The sequence below is a fragment of the Elephantulus edwardii genome, unplaced genomic scaffold (genome assembly GCF_000299155.1).
Source record: "Elephantulus edwardii isolate Elephantulus edwardi_28Jun2011 unplaced genomic scaffold, EleEdw1.0 scaffold00008, whole genome shotgun sequence".
Lineage (NCBI taxonomy): Eukaryota > Metazoa > Chordata > Mammalia > Macroscelidea > Macroscelididae > Elephantulus > Elephantulus edwardii.
Genome location: NW_006399758.1, coordinates 2,784,760 through 2,791,260, shown reverse-complemented (window position 1 = coordinate 2,791,260; position 6,501 = coordinate 2,784,760).

Genomic DNA, 6,501 nt, shown 5'->3' with positions numbered 1-6,501 from the left:
GTTTTAATTTGCATCTCTCTTAGGGCTAGGGATTTTGAGCATTTCTTCATGTGCTTGTTAGCCATCTGAATGTCGTCTTCGGTGAAGTGCCTGCTCTTGTTGTAATGTTTTCAGCCTCAGAGAAGAGCAGAGAAAATCAAAGATGCAAGGAAACAGTCCAGACAAATAATGGGCCACATGAACTCCGTCCTCGATGACCAGAGACCATAAGAAGTAACTCCAGGCTAGCTCTGGTGGCCTAGTGGCAAGAAGGTGTACTGCAATCCCAGAGGTGCACTTTTCAAATCCACCAGATGCTCTGCTGGAGAAGGCGGAACAGTCTCGTCCTGTACCAGTCAGATCTGATTTGACGGTACACACAACACACACACACACAAAATAAAAATAAAAAGCTGTTTCCTTTAAAAAAAACAACTTGATTTATAAAAAGAAAGGAAGTAACTCCCAACTGTTGACCACTATGAAGGAGATCACAGGACCGAGGGGAGTGGGAATGTGGAACAAATCTCAAACTCATAAAAAAAACAAGGGTTACAGCCTGATAGAGACTAGTGTAGCCCCCAAGATTATGGCTCTTAAACACTCTTGATGCTGGAACTGAACTCAACGCTCTTGTTCAACTTTCAGCCAAACAACAAATGGACTTAAAACATGAACAGTACACATGGTAGCTACTACTAGGAAAATGGAACATCATAAAGACAGCATTTGCCTAAAGATAAAGCTTAGAAGGCAGGAAGGAATAGGAAAGAAGGAAGAATGTATGAAATTATTTGTTACATTGTAGTTGTTGGAGTCAGTTTCCCAAAGCAAAGCATCTATGAGTAGAAAACCAATTTGCTCTGAAAATCACAATAAAAACTAAAAAACCAGTGCACCTCTACTTGAGGTATCTGTAGGGCCAGCACCTACCCTCAACCCTTCCTAATCTTATATTTGCTGCAAGAACAAATAACTGTAAGTGGCGGATTTTAGGAAACACAATTTACTTGGAGTTTAGGAGGCTAAGAGTGAGTGTGAAATGACAGCTTGAGGGAAGGCATTCTTTCTGTCCTCTAGAGGAAGGGGTTGTCTCTCCAGCTTTGGTTCATTGGAGATCACCATGTGTGTATGGCATCCATCCACCCTCTGCTTTCTTATTTAATTTCCCACATATTACAAAAGATATTTATGTCAGACACAGCCTATACCAATCTAAGCCATTCTCAAATGGGGTTAAATTTACAGCACATAATATTTGAGGGACACAACACAATACAACAGCAATCAAACCATTTCTGTCAGGCTCATGGTCAGCTCTGGTGGCCTAGTGGCAAGAAGCAGCACTAAAATCCCAAGGCACATAGTCCAAATCCAGCTGTTCCGTGAAAGAAAGATGGAATTTACCCACTCAGTTGCTGCCACGTCTCCTCCTGTGTGATTTACTGCCTCTGAAAACCCACTGGAGGGTGAGCTATATAGGTTGGTTCTGACTCGATGGTACACAACAACATGGTCAGTAGAGTTTCCCTTGAAGTAAGCAGTAGTTCTTTGAGCATTAAAGTTCATTTCAGACTAAAACATCTTCAAAATGGTATTAAAAGTACAGCTTTCTAAAAGAACTGACTGCAGTAGAGAACCAATTATCCAAGTACGGTTGATGTTCCAAACAAGTGTTGAATCTGTCTAAATTATGACCAGATTTAAAGACTCACAAAGTGAACTAAAGATTGTTCCCTTCTATAATGAGCAAGCAGATCAACTAAAAAAACTGTTCATATGATCTCTTTAATGAAGGAGAACTAGTTATAATAATCAAAATAAGGTACAAGCTTGTTTCAGGAACCTAGAATACAAGACTTTGCTTTAATAGAAAAGAAGCATTTGTTAGTATAATGGAATTTATCCACTCAGCTGCAGCCACGTCATTTCCATTTCTTAGGAATTGGAAACCCTTCTTAGGGCTTCTGCAGCTGTAAACGAGACTGCCCATCTTTCTCCTGCAGAGCAGCTGTTGGATTTGAATGGCTGACTTTTTGGTTAACCATGGATCACACTGCACCACATACTTGATTGGACTGGAAACATACTCTGTACCCCTGGCAAGAACCTAGCATGTTATGGTAGCTGAAAGGTGGGCAATCTCCTCCTGTACTGTTCACTGCCTCTAAAAACCCACCTGCAGGTCAGCTATGGGGTGGTTCTCTCCAGATAATATATATCAACCTCACTAGGTTCACTGACTTGAGGGCAGGGACCAGGCCCCAATTTGTATTGTTAGTTGCTGTCCCTTAGTTGGTGTTTGCTCAGAAAAAGTGTGTTGAGTGATTGTCACTTAGTGTCACTGAGGAAACTGAAGGCTGCTGCAGAATCAGGGGAAAGAGAAATTGTATCAAGGTGGTTAAATCTAAAGACCAAGGCAGAAAAATACCTGTTAGCTAGGTTTTGACAGAAAATACTGATTATAGTTGATAAAAAGGGAAGACTTACTGGATAATGCAAGATAGGTATTTATACAAGTTTCAAATAGCCATACTTAAGGTAAATAGTTAATTTTTGCCAGATTATACAGCTGCTTTATATAGGTGTTCTGGGCCACAGAGAAGTGAGATTGGAGTTACATGATCCATGTGTATGATCCTGGGCCAGTTTTCATTAAAACCTCTTAAAATGGGAGTAAGACTTAGCTCACAAATGAAGAAATAAGTAAAGTGATGGTTTTGAACACAGTCTGTCAACAGTAGAGAACTGACTTGTTGCCACTTACATGGATTTACCTGAAGTCACCGAGATTCCCAGTAGAACAACTTCTGCTAGGAAACTCCTGTGAAAGCCCCCTGTGCTCCTGCGTGCACAAGTGTAGGCTGGAGGTGAGGAGGTAAGAGCCATTCCCTTTGTCTCTCCAGCTTCCTCCTGTAAGCTGTCTCTTGGAATAATCCATGGGATGGTGCTCCTTGAAGGATGATTAAATGACTAGAGACAGGCACCAGCCCCTTCTCAAGGCCAGAGAACTCCTTCCATGAAGTTACAACAGAACATGAGAGTAAGTGATGTTAGGAAGTTAATTTCTGGCTCAACAGTGAGCCTGCCACAGAGGAACAGACTGGATCCTGATCCTGAACCATCATGGTTATTGGAGATAGAAGTGGGTAAAGGGGAACATAAACAGAGCCTTCCATTCTGTACCAGAGGAGCACCATAGGGCCATCCCTCTTCTTTTGTTCCTACCTGGGAAGGCCTTAGTTTGGGGAGAAAGGCCAGGCTCTTCCTAAAATATTTTTAGCAAGAATTTTGGAAGTCTGTTACTATTGCCCAGGGGCTGTCACTCTGCCTGAAAAGATTTCACCCAAGTGAAAGCAGGTGTCTTTCCCAGATATGTATGGCATGGAACCTGTGCACCAACGACGAAGGAAGAGAACAAACTTGTGGCTGAGAAAGCCATTTGGTACCAGCTGTGTTAGCAACAAGTTTTGAGAAGTAGATAAAGGAATTTCAGGCAACAGGTCAGCCTGCTGAGGATTTGAACCTGCTTGCAGATGGAACTGGTCCTCCAGGGCAGGGGTCAGTGACTGGTGACACAGCCTTGATAAACTGGCCCCAGCAGGTTCTCTCAGGAATTTGGTAGGGAACGTTAAGTGAGGAGGCTGTTAGCACCAGTAGCTCATTTATTATGCTATGAGATACCAATGTATCCATGAAGAATTAAGGCAGAGATTAAGGAACTTAATTAGGAAGGACAGCCTAGGAACGATGGATTGAGTCCACAATTAACTGACATTTTACATGCTAGGGAGTAACTTAAGTTCACTAACTTAAGGGTCCACAGCTAATAGGGGACAAAGGATTCAAACCAAGGTCTGTCTGACTTGTAAAGATGCTGCTTTTCTAAACAGAAACAGCAATAAGAGTAAATAACAAGAGCAATGAATGAAGTGTGTGCGTGTGTGTATAAAGATGTAACAGACAGGTGTGCTTCTTGACTGAAAAAGCATGCTGAGGTGCACCTTTGCTTCCTACAAGATGAGCCATCTTGAAACATTTCCTCTGTTACCATGACCTGAATCCTGACAGTGGTGATTCCTAGAAATTACGTTTTCAGCAGAAAAGGACTCTGAGCACACTGTTAGTTCGTTCAGAAAGTTTGTCTTTAGAGATCATCCTACCAGTTTCAACTGAGAAAATGCATTAACACAAGTCAGAAGACTCTATTGGGCCCATCAGGAAGCTGCTGCAGATGAAGTGCTGTGGTACTTCAGTTTGAAAGCACCGCATGAAGTCAGACCTGGGCTGTGAGGCCTTTCCTCTCCCGTTTTCCCAAACTTGATGCATTTCTGTACAGCTGGGAAAAGTAGGTATAACTAGAAGCTTTTGTTGTGATTGGTAAAAGCTGTCAATATTAAATGTAGTGTAAATCTATTTTAGAATCAAATTTAAAAGCTAAATAGCCATTTTACCAATTATGGATGTTAACAGTACTAAAATTCATGAGTGACGAAATGGTGTCACTTCACCGTTTGTTGCTGCTGTTTAGTGCCATTGAGTCAGAACCAACCCGTAGCTGATCCTCCAGGTTTTCAGAGGCAGTAAATCACATGGGAAGAGATTGCCCATCCTTCTTCTGGTGGATTCAAACCTTGTCCCTTTGGGATTGCAGCCCCAGATTCTTAGCAGTAGGCCACTGGTGCTCCATGGCTTTTATTTTGTACAATATGGAAGGAAACATGCCCTATTATAGAACACTTTTCCAACACACTCTGAGGAGAGCCCATGTTTTCTAATGTGTAATATGTTCAGGGCAGTGCCCTGCACACTGCAGGAACTCAGAGAGTGCTTGCCACGTGACTCGAGCTGACTCCGGGCTGTTGAGGTTCTTCTGCCTCATAGTGACCCTGCACTGTTCTCCCGGGCTGTGCAAGAGACTGCGGGTCTTTCTCGCTTAGATCCGCTGTGAATTGTGTTCTCCGGACACTGGCAGCCAATTGGTTAGCTGCATGATTCATTGTGGATTACACCACTTGAACTCCATTTCTCTTACTATGTTGTTATGTACCATCGAATTGAAACCAATCCATAGCGGACCCTCGGTTGGATTTTCAGAGGAAATAATTCGCCTGGGAGGAGACTGGCCATCTTTCTCCTGTCGAGCAGCTGGTGGATTAGAACCCTGGGCCTTTGAGGTGGCGGCACAGTTCTTTACCAATAAGCCACCAGAGCTCTATGTTATTGGCTGCCATAGGATCAGCCGCTGCCATGGACTGACTTGTATTCTCCCAAAATGCATTTATTATTATAACGTGAAAGATATGAACTGCTCTGCCAGTGATTAATAAACCAAATAGCTGCAAAAGCATTAAAAGTGTATATGTATATGTATATGTATATGTATATGTATATGTATATGTATATGTATATGTATATCACCCATGGCCGCGGCCTATCTCACTAAGAAGGAAAGAAGGGAAAGCTAACCCCGGTATCAAGTGCCAGGAGCGCCAGGAGAGGATTCTTTTGGATTTAGGTCTCTCTGCAAGAAAGCTTCTTAACACAAGGGAAAGGCCGATCTTGAAGGAGCCACAGCCTACAGACAGATGTTGACGGAAACAAAGACCTTCTCGCGAGAGCCAGCCCCCTGAACCTGACCTATTAGCCTCCTGGACTGTAAGAGGATAAATGTGTTGAGGCCTGCGGCTTGTGGCGTCTGTTAGAGCCCCGTAGCTAAGAACGCCCACTCCACTCAGGTGACCCCATTGTTAGCGCAGCGCTGAGCCGTCCCATCTTCGTGGCTGGAAGCCTTAGGAAAGGAGCTCTGGAGGCAGCTGGATGGGAGAAAGGCTTGGCGAGCTCCTGGAAAAAGGATGGCCCAGCCCTGAGACTAAGGGCACGAGTGGCTGTGAGTTAGAATCCACCACACAGGACCTCAAGCCAGTCTTTACAGAAGCAATTTGGCAGGGCTTTGCTTCAGAGGTGCTGGGTAGGTGCAAAACCCCAGCTTTGAGGTTAGCAGTCAACTTGTTAATGAACAGCATATCACTGCCAAGTCAATCTGGTCAACATTTATTGATGGTCCAGTTTGTGCAAGGCCAGTGTTTTAACCACACGGCACAGGAAGATGGACCCTCTGAGGTGCATTCTGTCGGCAGTGGCTCCACCTGAGCCCCGCGTAACCTTGCGCCCTCAGAATGGGCAGCCCCTCTGTAAATCCTTGGCCAAGCAAAGCTGCAGACTTCATCTGTGTATGTCTGCCCTGCTGTGTGTTTTAAGTTTGTGAAGTGATGAGGATGAGGACACGTTTATTGAAAAATTTGGAACTAGCCATTGTTCAGTGTGTAGGTACCTTAAGAAACTGACATGAGTATTTTAAAATTTTAAGGGTCAAGAAAGCATTTTTGAGGCTAAAGGAATTTTTATTTTTATTTTATTTTTTTATAATATTTTTTATTATTGGGAAAAACATATTGGGGGTACAAGGAGGTGAGGGTTGGGGGCAGAAGGGTGAGGATGGGCCAGGATGCAGTTGCAGAG